The 23,170-nt window shown below is 42.5% G+C and overlaps 1 pseudogene; it reads left to right on the plus strand.

Annotated features, from left to right (window-relative positions):
- The first annotated feature begins 15,817 nt into the window (after window positions 1-15,817).
- On the plus strand, window positions 15,818-18,806 carry LOC136329919 (N-acylneuraminate-9-phosphatase-like; annotated as a pseudogene).
- Window positions 18,807-23,170: the final 4,364 nt, after the last annotated feature.

Below are 23,170 nucleotides of genomic sequence, written 5' to 3' on the forward strand. Positions count from 1 at the left end.
CCATCCCCCTCCCTCTATTTAGCCCAGGCCCTCTCAGGCCTGCCCAGTTTGAGAATAGAAGGGTAGGGGTTTCATCCTAAGTGCTGAACCAGGCCTCTAGTCATAAGGAAAACTACACAGGGGTAAAGCTGATTTGGCATGTCAGGCAGAGCAGTCAAGGTGGCAAGATCTACTCTGGGACTGCCCGCCAATATAATTCTCTGGTGAGAAGAGAGCTATGCATTTGGGGTGGTGATGGGGTAGGAGAGGAGACGTGGACCATGGAACAAGAGTTGCTGGCTGCCTACCCTGAGAACTGGGGCACTGCTGGCATCTCTAACTCAGTTCTGGAAAGTTCTTTTGTTGGTATTGAGGTTCCACTTATTAGGCATGAGCTAAAAATTGTTGCCAGAAGCTTCTAGTTTTAGTTAAGATTACAAAAATGACTGACCCTAACAAAATAGAGACTAGCCTAAACCCAGACCTTACAGATGTTTGCCAAGGCAGTCTCCCAGACTATAAAACCACACAAAGATCCCAAAGGCCCCAAAAAATCTGAACAGGGATTTTAGAGCCCTCCCCCAGGGACCTGCTTTAAGTGAAGACAGGAGGGACACTAGAGCCACTCCTGCCCCAACACCAGGCCACTAACAAAAACTTTCCCTCTTTGTAGTCATGTGAGTTATTATAAGCCAGACTGCCCATGATCCTATCAAGGCATTAGGACTGTCCCTTCCCATTCCCAGCCTCTCTCCAATACTAGTCTGGACACAGCAGCACATCTTGGCATCTTGGAGAAGAAGAAGACTGAGGGGGCCCAGCCTTGCCACAGACCTCCACATCCACCATCCAAATGGCAGAGACTCGTGTAACTCTGCAGGTCACCAGTAAGGTCTTTTATTCCCTATTAGATACAGGGGCCACTTATTCAGCACTCCCCAAATACTCAAGACCACTGTCTCCTTTCTCCATCTCAATTATTGGGGTTGACTGTATTCCCTCCAACCCACTGATAAGCCCCCCTCTCCTCTTTCATCTAGGAAGTCTCCTCTTTACTCCTTATTCTTCCTCAATGTCCCACTCCCATCACTGGATGAGACATCTGCATCAAATTCCACACCACTGTTACCCTCTATACCCCAGCCTCTTCTTCTGATACCATCTTCATTGGGCTTCTGTCCAATGCTCCCTCCTCCAATCCTAATGCCCTTACTTCAGCCCTTTATCCAATGCTAGATGACATAGATGCCCAAGTCTGGGATATCTTCCAACCTGTTACAGCCACCCATCATTTTCCTATTTCCATTTCCTTAAAAAACCTCCCACTGCCCAGCCAGGGTACAATACCCTATCCCACAGCAGAGACAAGTAGGACTTAAATCCCTTATCTCCAAATTCCTTTGAGCAGGCATTCTCTGCCCAACCTGTTTCCCTTACAATACCCCATTCTTACCTTTCAAGAAATGAGATGGTTCCTACAGGTTCATCCAGGACCTTTGCCTCAAATGAGGCTGTAGTTTCTCTCCACCCCATCATCCCTATCCCCTAAACCCTCTTCTTCTTAATTCCCCCTGACTCTCAGTCTTTCACTGTCTTAGATTTAAAAGATGCTTTCTTTTCCACTCTGCTACACCCCGACTCACAGGACCTTTTTGCCTTCACCTGAACAAATCCTGACACCCATCAACTCACATGGACTGTTCTCCCCCAGGGATTCCAGGACAGCCCCTACCTCCTGGAAAAACTCCTGGCCACCTCTTTGGCCTGGCCCCACAGCACAAATTTCCCAATTCAACAGGTGCCTCCTTATCAACCACCTGGCCTCCTTTGGCTACCACAATAAGTCTCAGCTCTCCTCCTCGACTATCACCTATCTTGGCTTTTGTCTGCCCCCAGGCAAACAAGAAATCACCACTCAATGAAAATGCCTTAGAGACTCTGCTCCTTTCCCCACCACTGAACAGGACCTCTTATCTTTCCTTGGTCTCACAGGTTATTTCCACATTTGTATCCCCAACTTCAGACTCATTGCCAAACCCTTATATAAGGCCTTATCTGGCCCCCTGCAAGAACCTTTCTTATCCTCCTCACCTCAGCGCCCACCCTTACACTCCCTAACCTCACCAAACCCTTTATTCTGTACACCCATGAGTCTCAAGACCTTGCTCTCAGCCTTCTTGGACAGAGACCAGACTTTAAGACAGCAACCTATCTCTCTCTCCAAGCAACTAGACCCCACAGCCTGGGACTGGCCTCCCTCCCTCACACTCTTGCAGCTACTGCCCTACTTATCACTGAGGCCTCCAAACTCACCTACTCCCAACCCATTGCTGTCTACTTTCCTCATGCAGTCCTTAGCCTGCTACATGACAAGGCTCCTTCCTTTCTTAGCTTGACTCACCTCATCCAGTACCATCTCACACTTAGTAACCCTCATGTTTCCCTCCTCAAATTTCCTGCCTTAAATCCCTCCACTCTCCTTCCCACCAATGTCCTTATATTCCACTCATGTCTTACGGAACCACATGCCTTCCGCTCCCTCTGCACCAGTCTGTGCAATCCCATCCTCCCCAACCCTGACTTCACCTGGTTTGTTGATGGCTCTGTTCATGTTTGAAATGGCAAGTGCTGCTCTGGCTATGCTGTCACCTCAGCCTGAGACCCCCTACCTCCCAACACCTCTGCCCAAAAGGCCGGACTCATTGCTCTCACCTGTGCCCTAACTCTAGCTAAGGACTGATCTGTCAACATATACCATGATTCCAAATATGTTTACCACATAGTCCATTCCCATGGCACCATCTGGGCTGAACATGGCTTTCTCACCACTCAAGGCTCTCCAATTTCACATGCTTCCTTTATTCTCCACCTTATTGAGGCCCTACACTTACATACTACAGTCACAATCCTACACTGTCGTGGACACCAGAAATGCCCAGGACTTAATGTCCTCAGCAACAGAGCAGACTGAGAGACACACACAGCCTCTCTTCTTCAAGAACCAGTTCTCAACACCTAGCCATTCCCTACACACAATGCTCATACCCTCAAAGAATAAAAAACATCTCTTATAATGGCCACCATTTACAAAGGGCCCTGATTCACTTCCTAGGGCAAACTCATTTTACCTACTCACCAGGCCATCAGTGTTCTGACTTCCTTCCATAACTCCCCTCTCATTAGCCACTGTCCTCTACCTATCTTCCTTTGACACCTCATTAACCACCCCAACTTGCCATCTCTTCTTGCCCAAATTATTCAACTTGCCAGGTCTGCAAAACTTCTACCCTCAAAGGAGGCTGCAGGACACCCTCTTTCTTCCATTCCCACTAGGCCTGCAGACATATTTCTGGACAGGAGTGGCAAACTGACTTCACTCATATGCCCCACATCTATTCCCACTGCTACCTCTTCACCTTCTTGACACTTTCTCCTACTGTCTAGATGCCTCCCCTACCTCCTCTGAAAAAGCCTCTGAGGTCACCCAACATAAAATTCCCTGCTTCAGCCTTCCAGCTTCTACCCAAAGCAACAAGGGCCCTGCCTTCATCTCCCAAGTTACTCGACAGGTGTCCCATTCCCTTGGCATCACTTGGTGCCTACACATCCTTTAGTGGCCACAGTCCTCTGGTAAGGTTGAATGAGCTCATGCCACCCTCCAAATAAACTCACCAAATTCTCTTCTACCCACTGCCCTTACCCACCTTCATACAGCACCTTAAGCCCCGACTTTCCTCAGTCTTTCAAACTCATTATGATCACTCCTTTCTACTTGGTAACCTTCTTCCACCTTCCACTAATAATTCCCCTCTCAGAGATTATTTCCCAGTTTTATCTCTCATACAATATCTCTGACAGCATTCTGACTTTCATTTACTCAAACCAATGGCCAAAATAGATATTCCCCTCAATGTTCCTAAAGACAGGAGATTGGGTTCTTTTAAAATTTCTGCCAGAAGAAGCACAACTCTTACACTCAAAATGAGAGGGCTCATACCAAGTAATTCCTACCACCCCTACAGCTGCCAAATTACTAGGGGTCCCTTCCTGGATCCATATCTCTAGGCTAAAGAAGACAGAATAACCTTCCCCCAAGGAGCCCCAAGAACCAGAAGGGTAACCAGCTGAAGAATACACCTGCATAAGGATGGGGGAAACCAGTCAGAGTCAAGATTTTAAAAACACAACTGGACCAGATGAGGCCCAGCAAAACCATGAGAAGGCACCCAGTGAGGGGAGAGCTCTACCACGGGAAAATACCACCCAGAACTGGACCACTAATTCTACATGGTATATCGGATGGGGAAGTTCTATGATCCTTACTAGAGATCTCCAAGACTACACCCTACCAGGGGTCCCCAAACTTTTTACACAGGGGGCCAGTTCACTGTCCCTCAGACCGTTAGAGGACTGCCACATACAGTGCTCCTCTCACTGACCACCAATGAAAGAGGTGCCCCTCCCGGAAGTGCGGCAGGGGGCCGGATAAATGGCCTCAGGGGGGCGCATGTGGCCCAGGGCTGTATTTTGGGGGATACCTGCCCTAGACTCTTTGAAATGGCTAACTGAAAACTAAGTTCTCTCAGTTGTTCTAACGTTAGCCTGGGACAAGTTCCTCCAGGGGGACTTTCAAGACCACACCTATCAGGAACTGTGTCTATATCGTGAAGTTGAGAAAAACCAGAAATAAAAACACCTCTACCCATACTTTTACTTACTATTCCCCTCCTCATGCCATGATTCAGGGAACGGGATTCTGGTTTTGAAGCAAATGCCTCCAGGATTATAGTGGCAGGGGAAAATTTAACTCAGAACTGGACCTGCCATCCTAATACTGGGACCCCCCTCAAGGTACAAGACTCTCTTATAGGTATATCCTATATCTGTAACTTTCTAATTTCTCATATAAACTTCCTTGACTCTCTCTTTCTGAGTAATCTGGTAGCAATATCGCCCTTTATACTTTCACTTAACACCATTAACATTTGAGTCCTTTAATTTCTCCAAAACCTCCCTAAAGTATAACAAATCTAGGAATGCACCCTGTGCTACAATGGTGCTCATGCTAGGGCCCCTGACCCATTCACTGCTCTAGCAAGCCTCACTACCTCTGAACTATTTCACCCATTAAGAGATGCCGCGGACCAGCGCAGCTCCAAATAACGGTGCGGAATTAAGGAAACACACTTTGTCAGAACAAAACCGATGGGACCGGGAGGACTCCTCAAACTGCCTGGCAGCATCTGAGTGCCTCACAGCCCCAGTTCGCTTTATTATATGGACCTATGCAAATCAAGGACCCTGATACAAAGTTGCACATCAAAGGCTAAGACAGGAACTCTCCCAAGGCAAAAACAGGATACATTAGTGAAATTTACAAACATCTAAAACAAACAGAGTCAGAGGAAGGGTATGTATATTGCTTCCTGCAACCCAAGGAAGGAAGTGGAGTGAGTGCAAACACTCAGCATCAAAGCCAAATATGGAGATGGAGGGGGGAGAACTTAGCCTTTTGCTAAGCCTTGAATCTATAATGGCTTCCTGCCATTAATGGTCCACAACAAAGAGAAGATATAGCCTAACCAGGCAGTGGTGCGATAGAGCATCAGCCTGGGATGCAGAGGACCCAGGTTCAAAACTTCGAGGTCATCAGCCTGAGTGCGGACTCATTCAGCTTAAGCGCGAGCTCATTCAGCTTGAGCTCAGGGTCACTGGATAAAGCCCAAAGGTCGCTGGCTTGAGCCCTAAGGTCTCTGGCTTGGCTGTAGCCCCCTTCCGGGTCAAGGCACATAAAAGAAAGCAATCAATGAATAATTAAGGTGTTGAAATGAAGAATTGATGCTTCTCATCTCTCTCCCTTCCTGTCTGTCTGTGTCTTTCTCTCTGTCTGTCTTCCATAAGAGAGAGAGAGAGAGAGAGAGAGAGAGAGAGAGAGAAAAGAAGAAGAAGAAGAAGAAAAGAAAAGAAAAGAAAAGAAAAGAAAAGAAAAAAATGAAAGAAAGAAAGAAAGAAAGAAAGAAAGAAAGAAAGAAAGAAAGAAAGAGAAAGAAGGAGCCTGACCAGGCAGTGGCACAGTGGATAAAGCATTGGACTGGGATGTGGAGGACCCAGGTTCAGACCCTGAGGTGGCCAGCTTGAGCGCGGGCTCATCTGGTTTGAGCAAGGCTCACCAGCTTGAGCCCAAGGTTGCTGGCTCAAGCAAGGGTTCACTCGGTCTGCGGCAGCCCCATGGTCAAGGCACATAAGAAGAAGAAGAAGAAGAAGAAGAAGAAGAAGAAGAAGAAGAAGAAGAAGAAGAAGAAGAATTTTAACCCATCAACTGGAACAATATAGTCTGCCAACCCAACTTTGCCACTGCACTCCAAATAATACCCATTCCTGTTTTGATCATTCTGATCCCATTCACACAAACCAGTCACAGTGCAGTGGGTGGCTCCTGGGAAGTCCTTAATAGGGGACTCTGCCTCAATTCTTGCCACTCCTAGTAGGAACATCCATCCTATAATACAGCCAGGCCTCACCAGACTACGCCCTATTCAGAATCTCCTAGCTTAGTAGTCGGCAAACTCATTAGTCAGCAGAGCCAAATATCAACAGTACAATGATTGAAATTTATTTTCAGAGCTAAATTTTTTTAACTTAAATTATATAGGTAGGTACATTCCTTATTGATGTAGCACCCACACGTGATATTTTGTGGAAGATCCACATTCCAAGGGGCCAAAGAGCCACATGTGGCTCACAAGCCATGGTTTGCCAACCACTATACAGGGTGGAGTATGTGCAATCATCAACAAGATCTGCTGTATGTATATAAACAACTCAGCACTTTTAGAAACTAACATACAAAAAAAAATCTATGAATAGACTGAATGGTTACATTCATGGTTACATAAATATAACTAAAGAAACCACAAATGACCTCACCTCTTGGCTCCCTAACACCCCTGCTAGGACTTCTCACTGCTCTAATCCTCCTCCTATTTGGACCTTGCATTATTTACTTTCTTTTGTCTATTGTCCAATGCCGCATCCAAGTAATAGGACAACCCTTCACAAACAGACTGCTCTAGCCCTAGCGATGCGGGCCTAAATACCATTGTCTGCAGTCCCAGCACCTGCTAGACAATAAACCCCCTCAAACAGGGACAGCTCTGCATCTGTAACTCAGCATGAAGTTACAGAAGACAGACCTTCTACCATATTCCTAAAATTAGTTCTACAGACAACTGTGGGGAATTGTTAGGCATGAGCTAAAAATTGTTTCCAGCAGCTGCCAGTTTCAGTTAAGATTTTGAAATTAACTGACCCTAACACAATAGCCTAGCTCCAAGCCAGTGTCAGTCAAGAAAAATAACTAGACACAAATCATAATAGTTTCTGTAAGTTTTAACCACAGGCTGGAAGGAACCTTCCATCCCCAAAGTCACAAAGGGGACTGTGAGAATGTCTACCAGACTGATGGACAAGTCTAACCAGATGCCAGCAACCTGCACCAACCATTCCCCTACATAAACTCTCCCCTACCTTTGCTCGGGGAGGTTGTTGTCCTTAAGACATGAATTCAGCAGCTCAAATAAGCCTCAAATAAATATTCTTCTTGATCAGTTTTGATCTCCTATGATTTCTTTCCTGCCATACCTGATACCACCATCACCTAAAAAAAGTGGGCCCAAGAGGGCTTCTTTCTTCTTGATTGTTGTCATGCTGATGAGAAAGAATTCAGGCAAGACTGGTTGCAGTATTCAAGCAATGCAAGCAGTTTATTAAGCAGAGCTATACAATTGGCACAAGGCACACTCAGCTAGCATGAGTATGCCCACTTGTTGGGGTCTTAGAGGTTATATACTATTTAGCTGTAGATTTCAAGGCTCCCCTTTCCTGTTATTATAACCTAAATACAGGGTTTCAGGGCCATTTAAACATATGATGATGATTTTGTTTTGGCAGATATTAAGACTGTTGACTTCTTCATTCAGTGAGTGAAACAAATATTTTTCCCCCTCCCCTTTTCTTGCCCTGATAACTGTCTATCCTACCTAACATTCCCCCCTCAAGTGAAACCCCTCAAATGCTTTTGGGGTGTTGAAGGTTGATGGTCAGTCTCTGGATCTACTTTCTGCTGAGTGAGGACACGGAGCTGGTTCTGTCTGACATGGCAGCACTTGTTCCCCGTTTGGGCAGGTGATGATCAGTTTTCTGTATAAAATTTCTTAGCAGCCTGATCTAGAGGGTTGAGAGGCATGTTTCTGACGAGATCAGGCACATTCAGGGTGGTATGATTGTAGATGCCTGAGAGGTATGTTTCTATATCCTGATTGGATGGCTATTTGTTGGTGAATTTTTTCCAGCATGGAAAACCCCAAACGAACAAGGGCATTGAAGAATACAAGATCTGATTTTTTTCTTTCCAAGATGGCAATGCAGTAGGTAGACAAACCTTCATGTCCTCCCAGAACCAAACTGGAGTTATCAGTAAATTTAAGAACAATCATCCTGAAAAACCTACCCAGGACTAAATGAAGAGGCATCTATAACAAGGGATTCACAGGAGAAGCCATATGAGACTGGTATGAAGGGTGAAGCCTAACCAGGTAGTGGCACAGTGGATAGGGCCGTTGGCCTAGGATACAGAGGACCCAGGTTTGAACCCCGAGTTTACCTGCTTGAGCAGGGGTTCATCCACTTGAGTGTGGGATTATAGACATGACCTCATGGTGATTGGCTTAAGCCCAAAGGTCACTGGATTGAAATCCAAGGTCACTGGCTTGAGCCCAAGGTCACTGGCTTGAGCAAGGGATCATTGGCTTGGCTGGAGTCTCCAGGTCAAGGCACATATGAGAAAGCAATCAATGAACAACTAAGGTGCCACATCAAAGAATTGATGCTTCTTGTTTCTCTCCTTTCCTGTCTCTCTCTCTCTCTCTCTCTCATTAAAAAAAGGGGGTGAGAGGTGTAGACATAAAAATAGCTGCCCCCACTCCCAGGAGTGAGTTTCAGCTGAGATTCCCAAGGGACATCTCAGCTGTGGGTGAGGTTAATCCTGAGAGGTGTGGCTCCTAAGCCCCAGGCCAGGAACCCCAACCTAGAACACCAGAAACTAGAAGAGCTACCCACATAGCACTTAACAGTGAAAAAAGGTGAGATTTCTGTCTGCAAGAAATAGAAAAGAGATGGTAGTTCTCAGAGATGCAAGCACACTCTAAAAAGGCCAACAGAAAATCTTATTCACAGCCACTCACCATGGGCTCTGGCAGAGGGAGGGTGAGCAGACTACAGTCATGTGAAAAGTGTGAAATTGGTGGCCTCAGGGAGAGACACAGTGGGGCACAGCTACTAGAACCCCTGTGTTGAATTAGTCTTTGATACTGTACTCACCATCTTTCTGTACTACCATCTGTGTGCCATTAGCCTAGGGGGAAACAAGCACTCCACCCTTGAGAAACTCTCTTGCCCCAATCTATGAAAATTGGGTACTGAGAAGTAAGCATCCTTAGCCAGAAAGCAGGAGGCTGATCCAAGAACACCATAGCACTGTTTGAAAAGAAGAAATGCACCCCCATGTTTATGGCAGCATTGTTCACAATAGCAAAGATCTGGAAACAGCCCAAGTGTCCGTCAGTGGACAAGTGGATTAAAAAGATTTGGGACAGCCTGACCAGGCAGTGGTGCAGTGGATAGAGCAACGAACTGGAATGCAGAGGACACAGGTTTGAGACCCCAAGGTCGCCAGCTTGAGCGTGGGCTCATCTGGTTTGAGCAAAAGCTCACCAGCTTCAACCCAAGGTCACTGGCTCGAGCAAGGGGTTACTCAGTATGCTGAAGACCCGCGGTCAAGGCACATATGAGAAAGCAATCAATGAACAACTAAGGTGTCGCAATGCACAATGAAAAACTAATGATTGATGCTTCTCATCTCTCCATTCCTGTCTGTCTATCCCTGTCTATCCCTCTCTCTGACTCTCTTTCTGTCTCTGTTAAAAAAAAAAGTTTTGGGACATATATATACTATGGAATACTACTCAGCCATAAGAAATGATGACATCGGATCATTTACAACAACATGAATGGACCTTGATAACATTATACTGAGCGAAATAAGTAAATCAGAAAAAACTAAGAACTATATGATTCCAGCTGACCAGGTGATGGCGCAGTGGATAGAGCATTGGACTAGGATGAAGAAGGACCCAGGTTCAAGACCCCAAGGTCGCCAGCTTGAGCGCAGGCTCATCTGGCTTGAGCAAAAAGCTCACCAGCTTGGACCCAAGGTCTCTGGCTTGAGCAAGGGGTTACTTGGTCTGCTGAAGGCCTGTGGTCAAGGCACATATGAGAAAGTAATCAATGAGCAACTAAGAAGTTACAACGCGCAACGAAAAGCTAATGATTGATGCTTCTCATCTCTCTCCATTCCTGTCTGTCTGTCCCTGTCTATCTCTGCCTCTGTTAAAAAAAAAAAAAAAAAAAAAAAAAAAAGAACTATATGATTTCATACATAGGTGGGACATAAAAATGAGACTCAGACACATGGACAAGAGTGTGGGGGTTATGGGGTGGGGGAGAGGAGAGGGAGGGGGTTGGAGGAGGGGAGGGGCACAAAGAAAACCAGTTAGAAGGTGACGGAAGACAATTGGACTTTGGGTGATGGGAATGCAGCATAATCAAATGTCAAAATAACCTAGAGATGTTTTCTCTGAACATATGTACCCTGATTTATCAATGTCACCCCATTAAAATTAATAAAAAGAAATGAAAGACTTAAACTTTAGACTCAAAATCATAAAAATCCTAGAAGAAAACATAGGCAGTAAAATCTCAGACATTTCTAATAACAATATTTTTTCAGTGATATCTTCTCAGGCAAGAAAATGAGAGAAAAGATTGAAAAATAGGACTACATCAAACTAAAAATTTTTGCACAGAAAATGAAACCATAAACAAAATGAAAAGACAACACATTGGGAAACATAGTCACTGACACATCCTACAAGGAATTAATATTCAAATTTTAAATAGAACTTATAAAACTCTACACCAAGAAACAAATAATCAAATTTAAAAATGGGCAAAAGACCTGAATAGAAATTTTCTAGCCTGACAAGGTGATGGTGCAGTGGATAGAGTGTTGAACTGGGATGCAGAGCACCCAGGTTAGAAACCCAGAGGTCACCAGTTTGAGAATTCAAAAGCCTAAGGTCGCTGGAATGAGCATGGTCTCACCTGGCTTGAACAGGGGTTCACCAGCTTGAAAAGGGAGTTTCTGGCTTGAGCGAGGGATCATAGACATGACCCCAGGGTCACTAGTTTGAGCCCAAAGGTCGCTGGCTTGAAACTCTAGGTCTCTGGTGTGAGCACAAGGTCACTGGCTAAAGCAAGGGGTCACTCACTCTGCTATATTCCCCCAGTCAAGGCACCTATGAGAAAGCAATCAATGAACAGCTAAGGTGCTGCAACAAAGAATTGGGCTTCTCATCTCTCTCCCTTCCTGTCTGTCTGTCCCTATCTGTCCCTCTCTGTCTCTCTCTCTGTCTCTCTCTCTCTCTCTCTCTAAATTTTCTAAAGAGGACATACAGAAGGCCAATAAACATACAAAAATATGTTCAACATCACTATTCATCAGAGAAATGCAAACTAAAACCACACTGAGATACTACCTCACACCTGCCAGAATGACTATCATCAACAAGTCAACAAACAGTGCTGATGAGGCTGTGGAGACAAGTAAACCCTCCTGCACTGCTGGTGGGAATGCAGAGTCATGCAGCAGTGTGGAATTTCCTCAAAAAATTAAAAATAGAACTGCCTTTTTACCCAGCTGTTCTACTTCTATGAATATATCCTAAGAATCCCAAAACACTATTTCAAAAGAAGATATACACCCCCATGAACATTGCAGCCTTATTTATAAAAGCTAAAGTGTGAAAACAGCCTACATGTCTGTCAGTGGATGAGTGGGTAAAAAAGTGGTGGTACATTTACACAATGGAATACTACAAGGCCATGAAAAATAAGGTAATTTTTATCTTTTGTGACAACATGTATGGACCTGGAAATTATTATGGTAAGTGATATAAGCCAGGCAGAGATAGTCAGAAACTATATGATCTCACTTGTAGGTGGAATCTAATGAGCACAATAAACTGAGGGATTAAAAAAAAAGACAGAGGAAGGATCACAGGGAACAGATGGACAGCTATCAGAGGGAAAGAGGAAGAGGGTATGGGAGCAAAGAAGGTGAAGCAATTAGTCAAATTATATATACATAACACATAGATTCCGAAAACAGTGTAGCAATAGTCAGAGAGAAAGTGGAAGTGGCAGTAGGTGGAGGGGTGCAAACAGGGTGAAATGGGGGTGGAAAAAGACCGCATGAACCACGGGGGTCACGATGTGGTGTGTAGAGGCTGTTATGTTCAGTGCAACATTTGAAATTATGTCAACACAATATATTAAAAATAACAATTTTAAATTTAAAAAACCAATGAGAGTCTTATGGTAAGAATAGATTATATCAGTGAGAACATAAACAAAAAAATAGTAAGCATTAAAAAGAACATAAAAAAGCCTGACCTGTGATGGAGCAGTGGGTAAAGTATCACCCTGGAATGCTGAGGCCTCAGTTCAAAACTCTGGGCTTGTCTGGTCAAGGCACATATGAGAATTGATGCTTCCTGCTCCTCCCCTCATTCTCTCTCTCTCTCTTTCTCTCTCTCTCTCTCTCTCTCTCTCTCTCTCTCTTTCTCTCCCCTCTCTAAAATAAATAAATAAATCTTTTTATTTTCTGTGAGCAGATTCTATCTTTGGCCCGCCTTCTTGCACAATCATACCTTTGTCTATCTGATGTGTGTATATTTCAGGTTCATCTGGGATTTTTTCTCTGAGTATAGTTGTAGTAGAATTTGTTGAAATTTCAAGGGGAGAGATCAAGAGTATCTCTAATGCTGACATTTCTCTGACATCACCTTAAAAAAATCTTTTAAAAAAAAAAAGAAATATGAAAACCGTAAGGAAGACAGTCAAAAATAATGAATACAATATGTGAAATGAAGAATGCACTAGAAGGAATCAAAAGTAGGTTGGATGGAGCAGAGGATCAAATCAGCATTTAGAGGACAAGATAACAGTAAGCACCCAAGCAGAGCAACAGAAAGAGGCTGAAGAAAGTGTAAGAGATCTCTGTGACAACATTAAGGGAAACAACATCCACTTCACAGAGGTACCTTGAGAAGAAAGCAAACAAGGGGGAGAGAACCTGTTTGAAGAAATTATACCTGAAAATTTCCCTAACTTGTTAAAAATAAAAAAGTCATACAAGTTTAGGAAGTATAGAAAATCCTAATAAATATCAACCCCAAAAGGTCCACACCAAGACACATCATAATTAAAAAGCCAAACATTAAAGGCAAAGAAAAAATCCTAACAACTGAAAGAGAAAAGTAGTTAATTAACTTCAAAAGAGCTGCCATAAGATTGTCATTCGAGTCTCAACAGAAAAAATTCAAGCCAGAGGGATTGTCAGAAAATATTCAGTGATGAAAAGAAGAAATTACAACCAAGACTTTTCTATTCAACAGTTATTTAAAATTGAAGGACACATAAAGAGCTTCGCAGATGAAAAAAAAAGGATAAAAAGAAAAGCTATAGGGGTTCATTACCACCAAATAAGAATTGCAAAAAAATGTTTAAAAATCTGCTATAAGAAGAGAAAGGGAAGGCCCTGCCCAGTTGGCTCAGTGGTAGAGCATTGGCCCAACATGTGAAAGTCCCAGGTTCGATTCCCAGCCAGGGCACACAGAAGTGCCCGTCTGCTTCTCCACCCTTCCCCCTCTCCTTTCTCTCTATCTCTCTCTTCTCTCCTGCAGCCGAGGTTCCATTGGAGCAAAAAGTTGGCCTGGGAGCTGAAGACAGCTCCATGTCCTTTGCCTCAGGCACTAGAATGGCTCCAGTTGCAATGGAGCAACACCCCAGATGGGAAGAACATTGCCCCCCTAGTGGGCTTTCTGGGTGAATCCTGGTCGGGTGCATGCAGGAGTCTGTCTTTCTGCCTTCCTGCTTCTCACTTCAGAAAAATACAAAAAATTAAAATTAAAAAAGAGAAAGGGAAAAAATAAATCGAGAGAAAGAAGGCATTGGTTTAAAGAATAAAATGACAATTAAATGTACATATCAATAATAACCTTAAATGTAACAATTAAATTAAATGCTCCAATCAAAAGACATAGGGTAAGAGAATGAATAAGAAAACATGACCTATATATTGGGTTGGGGAATAAGTTCGTAGCGTTTTTACCGAAGACTTTTATTTAAACAAAAAACAATAATTATATCAATAATTTAATCAATTATATATTCGCCGTTGCTGTTTACAACCTCTTCCCACATCTCGACCAATTTGTTGATGCCGTTCCGCCAAAAATCACCTGGTCTGGTGTCAAAGAAGTTGTTGAGCCAGTTTTTAAGGACCTCTTTGTTATCGAAGGTAACACCCTTCATATAGTTTGACAGGGAGCAGAAAAGATGGTAATCGGTCGGTGCAAGGTCCAGAGAATACGGCAGCAGATGCTGAAGGACCTCCCATTCGAGCTCTTGGAGTGCAGCATGGGGCCTGGCGTTGTCGTGAAGGAGTATGGTTTGACCATGTCGATCAGGTCTTTTCAGTCGAATAGCCTCATCCACGTGGTATAGCTGGGCAATGTAGAGCTCCTTGTTGACCGTGGCATTCTTTTCGAGCATTTCCCAGTTCTTCATTGAATTCAGAAGGCCTTCCACTGCGGCACATGTCATCGACGTCAAAGTCGCCATTTTTGAACTTTGCAAACCATTTCCGTGCTGTAGACTCACCTATGACACCTTCTCCATACACGTCGCAAATGTCCTGGGCTGCTTCGGCAGCTTTTTTACCTCGATGAAAAGCAAAGAAGAGCAGGTGTCGAAAATGTTGATTTTTGCCTCCTGGGTATTCTATTTCTAAGCCTCAAAACTAATAAAAAATTAAATAACTCAAAAATACAATTAACATAGTTTTGTAGAGCAGAAAGAGTTTTATCGAATGAATACTTACCCTTTGCCAAACAGCAAACAAATCGTTGTAAAATAAAAGAAAATATAAAAATGCTACGAACTTATTCCCCAACATAAGCTGTGTACAAGAGCTTCACTTCTAAACAGAAGAGACACATAGACTAAAAGTGAAGGGATGAAAATATATTTCATGCAAATGGAAATGAAAAGAGTAGCAATGAATGGAGTAGCAATACGTATATCTAACAAAATAGTCTTTAAAAAAGGATATACAGGAATCTTCAGGTTACAACAGTCCCAACATATGATGTTTTGAGTTTATGATGCTCATTCCCATAAAAACTTTTAAAAATTGAGACATGAAAATAAATAAATAAATAAATAAATAAATAAAATAAAAAATTGAGACATGATGCCGTTAGTGTTGTGCTTATGGACTACATAGGCAAGCTAGTTTGGTTGCGCATGGCAGAAGAACACACAGTAACACGGAGTATGAGTGAGGGAGTTGATGTCCTTCAATACACTTACCTGCAACATTTTAGACTGTTAAAAGTGCAAGTGATCCATTTGTCTTTGCTTTGCCAACTTTTTGGCCCTTACCATGGCTCCTAAACAAATGTTAGAGTCTTCAGATGGTAATGTTTCAAAGAAGAGGAAAGCCACCACAATGGAAGTGAAATCAGACACTGTAAAGATATCAGAAAAAGGAAAATCATTGACGAATGTTGGCCACATGCTAGGCCTGGCTGCTTTACTGTAACAACAGTTATCAAGGATAAAGACCTCATTCAGCTGGAGAGGCAGCTGATTGAAGATGAAGAGAGTTACTACCAACGGTTTGGCAGAAGGTTTTTCTATGGTAGAGGATAGGTTGACAAAATTTCAGGCTGAGGACTTCAACAATGACAGATTCAGTAAGGTCTACAGAGCTGTAATGAATGCCTTGCAATGCTATAGGTGTTGGAAAGAAGTCATTAACCTTCCAGACTAGCCTGGAACAATTCTTTAAGAAGGTAGAGAGGCACCTGACCAGGAGGTGGTGCAATGGATAGAGCATCGGACTGGGATGGGAGGACCCAGGTTCGAGACCCCAAGGTGAACAGCTTGAGTGTGGGTTCATCTGGTTTGAGCGAGGCTCACCAGCTTGAGCCCAAGGACGCTGGCTCGAGCAAGGGGTTACTCCATCCACTGAAGGCCCACGGTCAAGGCACATATGAGAAAGCAATCAATGAACAACTAAGGTGTCGCAACAAAAAACTAATGATTGATGCTTCTCATCTCTCTCCGTTCCTGTTTGACTGTCCCTATCTATCCCTCTCTCTGACTTTCTCTCTGTATCAGTAAAAAAAAAAAAAAAAAAAAAGCCCTGGCCGGTTGGCTCAGTGGTAGAGCGTCGGCCTGACGTGCAGAAGTCCCAGATTTGATTCCCGGCCAGGGCACACAGGAGAAGCGCCCATCTGCTTCTCCACCCCTCTCCCTCTGCTTCCTTTCTGTCTCTCTCTGCCCCTCCCACAGCCAAGGCTCCATTGGAGCAAAGATGGCCCGGGCGCTGGGGATGGCTTCTTGGCCTCTGCCCCAGGCGCTAGAGTGGCTCTGGTCGCGACAGAGCGACGCCCCAGAGGGGCAGAGCATCGCCCCCTGGTGGGCAGAGCATCGCCCCCTGGTGGGCATGCCGGGTGGATCCCAGTCGGGTGCATGCAAGAGTCTGTCTGACTGTCTCTCCCCGTTTCCAGCTTCAGAGAAATACCAAAAAAAAAAAGAAAGAAAGATTTCCCAGGACTCAAAGAGAGGAAAGGGGGAGTTTTGGTGGGGTCAGCAAGGGGAAAGAGGTTTCCAGATCACAGGTTGTAGCTATGTATAGATCCTGCTTTTCTTGCTTTGTGTTGCAAGTGGCTCCAAGCAACCATTTAGACAACTATGGGATATACTGGTAGTTAATTTATAACTGGCTGACTCAATTTTCCCTGCTGGCTTCTTTCCCTTGTATTCTTCTGGTTTCTCCCCTCTCAAAGAAGTAGGGAGGCTTGCTCCCTCCTCAAGCTCAGTCGGTTAGGAGCGTCACTCTGAAAGAACAGTATTGCGGATCCCTCATCAGGGCACACAGGGGAAGCAACCAATGAATCCACCACTGAGTGGAACAACAAATGAATTATTCCCTTTCCCTTATCCACTCTCTACTTTCCTCTCTCTGTCTCTAAAGAAGGAAAAAATAAGCCCTGGCCAGATATCCTATCTCTCTCTCCCTGCCTCTCTCTCAAAAAAAAAAAAACCTAATGTAATAAAAGCAGAGATAAAGAACTGTGAGAACGTGAGAAAGTGTGCCTAATTCTGAAGAGGGAATTAGAACCAGGGTAACAAATAGAGTGACTCAAGACTATTTGAAGTTTTTCTAATCTGAAAAGTGAAGTTTGGAAGAAGTACTGAGTCATTAAGCTGCTGAAATCACAGAACATGCTTCATTCCATTAGAGCTATATACACATTTTTTAAAGTACAGAATTGGATCCCATTTTTATATGGTGGTCTGTTTATGTCTCTAGAAACATAAAATGTGTATAGATAAGAAAAGGTGAGATGAACTAGTGTTATTTCTGGGAAGAGTCTAAATAATAGTTAGAAATTTAAAATATTTTACTAACTGTAAGCACACATTTCATTTTCATGTCTTCATGACCAGAAAGAAAGATGGTGGGCTTAAACTGCTAAAAGAAGAATAAAAAAGGATTTCTATTAGCTATATATGAAGAATGTTCTTAGAATAAAAATTGGTACTATATATATATATATATATATATATATATATATATATATATATATATATATAGCTATCCATATATATATGGATGAGTTGTCTAGAGTAGTGGTTTTCAACCTTTTTACACTTGGAGACCAGTGAAAATAAGACAGTTATTTCAGGGACTGCTAAGGTAGAAATTACCCTGAGCATAAGAGAATTTGACTAAGGTCATTGGGTCTATACTCTTCATACAACATCAGAGGGACTGTTTTTTAGACCATCACAAATTTTCTGGTGAAGCAGTCCATGGACTAGCAATTAAAACACACTGGTCTAGAGAGTATGGGGGATCTTTACTCTGTTGTTCTTTTAAAAATGAGACCAATTTCCAATGGAAATGGTATGATAATAGAGTGAAGTTAGAATCTCTGTGCTCTGGGTTTATAGGATCACATCTTCTCACAGCATGACTATTAAAGACATGAAATGTGTTAATGGAGTTATTTTTCTTTACTTAGGTAATAAAATTCTTACAATCAAAATACCATTACAAAAAAGACTAAAATAATTTGTGACAAAGTTCAATTTAAACTCAGCAAGGAATGTTTTCATCCTTCCAATATATGCATTACTGATCTAAGGACTCCACTTAGATCACTGGGAAGAAGCAATGCAGGAAACAAGGGTGCTGAAGCCAATAGGAAATTGATTGAAGAATGTTATTTTCTGTGGAATCTATATGTTTACAGCATATAACATTAGCAGAAGATGTCAAAGCCATGCTCACTGAACTTCGAAAGGAGGGCTGCCTACTTTCATTAACAAATGGAGACAGACAGACCCAGAGGGAGAAGATTGAGGCTTGTGCCTGTCAGTCCTATTTTGATGTTATTGTTATAGGTAGAGAATAGGAAAAAGAAAAACCAGCACCTTCCATATTTTATTATTGCTGTGATCTCCTCAGCATATGGCCTGGGGACTGTGTGATGGTTGATGACACACTAGAAACCGATATACAGGGAGGCCTCAATGCAGGGCTGAGAGCAACAGTCTGGATTTTGAACTAAGAAAAGTTAAGGCATTCCATATACTATGATCCAGTTCTAAGAATAATTTTACAAGCCCTAGCCAGATAGCTCAGTTGGCTGGAGTGTCGTCTGGAGCATGGAGGTTGTCAGTTCAATTCCCTGGTCAGGGCATATACAGGAGCTGCTCAATGTTCCTGTCTCTCTCTCCTGGACTCTTTCAAGAAAGAAAAAAAAAGTAATTTTACTTATGATTTAATAGCCAACCAATCATGGATTGGTATTTATATCTGGAAATCTTAGAATAAATTAATGCAAGTTACTTTTAGTAGTGTGATTGAGAAAACTTGAAGAAATATATTATTTGATCTGTAACTTGACGTTTTTTGAAAACTGTCTTTTTAATCTTTTAGCATCTTGGATCCAAGAACATAACAAGCAGGATGGCTTATATGTGGGTACACAAATATTGGTTTTATATACTGTCTATAAAATAGATATTTTTAAAAACAGACATTCTAAAACATATATATTAGAGGTTGACCAGAGTAGCTGAATCAATTAATAGGAAATAAGTACTGAGATTCCAAGATGGCAGCAGAGTAAGCAGACACACAGACTGCCACCTCCCAGGACCAAACTGGATTACAAATTAATTTAAGAACAATCATCGTGAAAACCAACTTTGGACTAAAAGAGCAAGACTTGAAAACCAAGAAACACAGAAGAAACCACACTGAGCCTGGTAAGAAGTGCAGGGATGTGGTGGGGGCTCTCCCACTCCCAGGCATGAGGGGAGGCTGAGGGTCCAGAGGGTTTTTCATTGCAAGGAGAGAGACCTTGAGAGGTGGGGGTCTTCAGTCCCAGGACTGGAGCCCCAGCCTAGAAACCCAGAGACTGGAGGAGACAGCCTGATAGCATTAAATAAAAAAAGAGTGGGATTTCTGTCTGTGGGGAAAGCTGGTGAAGAAGTTGCAGCCTTAAAGGGCCAGCACAGAAAATATCACTTCCCTGGGGCTCCAGGGGTGAGGAGGGCTGAGAGGTCTGGTCTCGCATGAGAAGAGTGGGGAGATTGAGGTACAGGGACACAAAAGGTGATGGGGAGAAGAATACCTGAGCTAAGTCATTCTCCAGTGCTGAGGCAGCCATAGCTGAGGGTGCCGCTCCCTCCATCTTGCACAAGCCTAGAGTGGAGCCAGTTGACAGCTGACCCAACTCCAAAAAGTTCTCCAGCTCCAGTCAATGCAAAGGGCTGTTCAGAAAGGAGGAAGTAAAGGGGAGGGGCACTGACTCAGGTTTCTGGGGAGACCTGAGCTACACCCCCCTTCATATATGGAGAACGTGCCCCCCCCCAGAGAGTAACTAGGCAGACCACATCTTTTGGTTCTCAGAGGTTACACCCTGGATAGAGTTTCCATTGGGGCCAAAGAACAAGATATGCCCACTACCCTCATCCTAAACACAGAAGCTCCCTGCTGGGCTCATCAAACAAACAGCAGAAAAACTAAGACTTTTAAGTGACTCCACTAGTTAAGGACAGTTAAAATCCAAGCAACCAGCAGAGGCTGAGGGATAAAGACCTGAAGGAGAAGCCACATTCCATATACTAACCTCAGACCCACAACTCTAACAAGCTCACAAACCACACACAGTAAAAATGGAAAAACAGAGGAATGTAACCTATATGAATCAACAAGAGAAATCCCCCAAAAAAGAACTGAATAACATGAAAGTAATCAAATTACCAGATGCAGAGTTTAAAATAATGATTGGTAGGATGCTTAAGGATCTCAGAGCTACAATGGATAGACTTAATGAACATCTAAATAAAGAAATTGCAAGCATCAAAAAGGACACTGAGGCCCTGGCCGGTTGGCTCATTGGTAGAGCGTCGGCCTGGTGTGCAGGAGTCCCGGGTTCGATTCCCAGTCAGGGCACACAGGAGAAGCACCCATCTGCTTCTCCACCCCTCCCCCTCTCCTTCCTCTCTATCTCTCTTTTCCCCTCCCGCAGCCAAGGCTCCATTGGAGCAAAGTTGGCCCGGGCGCAGGGGATGGCTCTATGGCCTCTGCCTCAGGTGCTAGGATGGCTCTGGTTGCAGCAGAGCAATGCCCCAGAGGGTAAGAGCATTGCCCCCTGGTGGGCATGCTGGGTAAATCTCGGTCAGGCACATGCGGGAGTCTGTCTGACTGCCTCCTCGTTTCCAACTTCAGAAAAATACAAAAAAAAAAACCACTAAAATCGTTTTTAAAAATCAATCAGAAATAACAATTACAATATCAGAAATGAAGACTACACTAGAAGGAATCAACAGCAGGCTGAATGAAGCAGAGGATTGAGTCAGTGAATTAGAGGACAAAATAAATAAAAAACACAGAAACAGAGCAGCAAAAAGAAAAGAAGCTCAAAAAGTCTGAGGAAACTATAAAAGAACTCTGCAACATTATTAAGAGAAATAACATCCACATCATACAGGATTCTGAAGTAGAAGAGAAAGAACAAGGGATAGAGAAAGTGTTTGAAGAATTCATAGCTGAAAAATTTCCTAAATTGATGAAGGAAAAAGTCACACAAGTTCAAGAAGCACAGAGAGTCCCAGTAAAGAGAAACCCAATGAGGCTTACATCAAGACACATCATAATTAAAATACCAAAGTTAAGAGATAAAGAAAAAATACTAAAAGCAGTGAGAGAAAAGAAGTCAATTACCTATAGAGGAGCCCCCATAAGTGTGACATTGACTTTTCAACAGAAACACTTGAGGCCAGAGGGAATGGCAAGAAATATTCAAAGTAATGCAAAACAAGAGCCTACAATCAAGACTTCGTTATCCAGCAAGATTCTCATTTAAAATTGAAGGAGAAATAAAAAGCTTCCCAGACAAAAAAAAAAAAATCCTCAAGGAATTTATTACAACCAAACCAGTACTGCAGGAAACATTAAGAAGCTTGCTGTAAAAAGAGCAAAAGAAAAAAGAAATCAAGAAAAAGGTTTACAGGTTTAAAGAATAAAATGTCAATAAACAACTACATATCAATAATAACCTTAAATATAAATGGATTAAATGCTCCCATCAAAAGACATAGGGTAACTGCATGGATAAGAAAACAGGACCTGTATATATGTTGTCAAGAAGAGACACACCTCATAGACTAAAAATAAAGGGATGGAAAAAATATTTCATGCAAATGGGAATAAATAAAAAGCTGGGGTATCAATCCTTATATCAAACAAAATAGACTTTAAAACAAAGGCTATAGTAAGGGATAAAGAAGGTCACTACATAATGATAAAAGGAGCAATCCAACAGGAAGATATAACCATTATAAATCTCTATGCACCTAATATAGGAGCACCTAAATACATAAAGCAGATTTTGATGGGCATAAAGAGCAAGATCAACAGCAATACTATAATAGTAGGGGATTCTAATACCCCACTAACATCACTGGATAGATCCTCAAGGAAGAAAATTAACAAAGAATCATTAGACTTAAAAGACACACTAGATCAATTGGATTTAATAGATATCTTCAGAAACTTTCACCCTAAAGCAGCAGAATATACATTTTTTTTCAAGTGCTCATCATACATTCTCTAGGATAGACCACATGCTAGGACACAAAACGAGTCTCAACAAATTTAAGAAGATTGAAATCATATCAAGCATCTTCTCTGATCACAATGGCATGAAACTAGAAATCAACTACAATAGAAAAACTGAAAAACATTCAAACACTTGGAAACTAAATAGCATCTTATTAAATAACAAATGGGTTAACAATGAGATCAAGGAAGAAATCAAAATTTTCCATTAAACAAATGAAAACGAGCATACAACAACTCAAAATTTATGGGACACAGCAAAAGCAATCTTGAGAGGGAAGTTCATAGCACTACAGGTATACCTAAGAAGCTAGAAAAAGCTCAAATAAACAATTTAATCTTGCATCTAAAAGAACTAGAAAAAGTACAGCAAGTAAAACTTAGAAAAAGTAGAAGGAAGGAAATAATAAAGATCAGAATGGAAATAAATGACATAGAGGCTAAAAAAAAATACAGAGGATCAATGAAACCAAGAGCTGGTTCTTTGAAAAGGTAAAAAAAAATTGATGAACCTTTAACCAGACCAAGAAAAAAAGAGAGAGGACTCAAATAAATAAAATTAGAAATGAGAGAAGTAACAACTGACACAGCAGAAATACAAAGGATTGTAAGAAAATACTATGAAGAACTTTATGCCATAAAATTAGACAACCTAGGCCCCTGGTCAGCAAACTGTGGCTCACGAGCCACCTGCGGCTTTTTGGCCCCTTGAGTGTGGCTCTTCCACAAAATACCACATGTGGGCGCTACCTCAATAAGAAATGTACCTACCTATATAGTTTAAGTTTAAAATTTTGGCTC

This window comes from Saccopteryx bilineata, chromosome 3 (genome assembly GCF_036850765.1).
Source record: "Saccopteryx bilineata isolate mSacBil1 chromosome 3, mSacBil1_pri_phased_curated, whole genome shotgun sequence".
Lineage (NCBI taxonomy): Eukaryota > Metazoa > Chordata > Mammalia > Chiroptera > Emballonuridae > Saccopteryx > Saccopteryx bilineata.